This window comes from Mandrillus leucophaeus, unplaced genomic scaffold (genome assembly GCF_000951045.1).
Source record: "Mandrillus leucophaeus isolate KB7577 unplaced genomic scaffold, Mleu.le_1.0 Scaffold4, whole genome shotgun sequence".
Classification (NCBI taxonomy): domain Eukaryota; kingdom Metazoa; phylum Chordata; class Mammalia; order Primates; family Cercopithecidae; genus Mandrillus; species Mandrillus leucophaeus.
Window position 1 is genome coordinate 13486278 of NW_012104253.1, and position 869 is coordinate 13487146.

Below are 869 nucleotides of genomic sequence, written 5' to 3' on the forward strand. Positions count from 1 at the left end.
AGAGTATATTAGTCTGTTCTCATGCTGCTAATAAAGACATACCCAAGACTGGGTAATTTATACAGAAAAGATGTTTAATTGACTTACAGTTCCACATGGTTGGGGAGGACTCACAATCATGGAAGAAGGTGAATGAGGAGCGAAGTCACATCTTATATGGCAGCAGGCAAGAAAGCTTGTGCAGGGGAACTCCCATTTATAAAACCATCAGATCTCATGAGATTTATTCACTACTGTGAGAACAGTATGGGGGAAAGCACCCCCATGATTCAATTATCTCCACCTACTCCCACCCTTGACACATGGGGATTACTACAATTCAAGGTGAGATTTGGGTGGGGACACAGAGCCAAGCCATATCATTATGCCCCTGGCCCCTCCCAAATTTCATGTCCTTCATATTTCAAAACCAATCACGCCTTCCCAACAGTCCCCCAAAGCCTTAACTCATTTCAGCATTAACCCAAAAGTCCATAGTCCAAAATCTCATCTGAGACAAGGCAAGTCCCTTCTGCCTATGAGCCTGTAAAATCAAAAGCAAGTTAGTTACTTCCTAGATACAATGGGGATACAGGCATTGGGTAAATACAGCTGTTCCAAATGGGAGAAATTGGCCAAAAGCAAGGGGCTACAGGCACCATGCAAGTCCAAACTCCAGCAGGGCAGTCATTAAATCTTAAAGCTCCAAAATGGTCTCCTTTGACTCCATGTCTCACATCCAGGTCACACTGATACAAGAGGTAGGTTTTTATGATCTTGGACAGCTCCACCCTGTGGCTTTGCAGGGTACAGCCCCACTCTTGGCTGCTTTCATTGGCTGGTGTTTCATTGGAGTGTCTGTGGCTTTTCCAGGCCACAGTTTTCCCAAA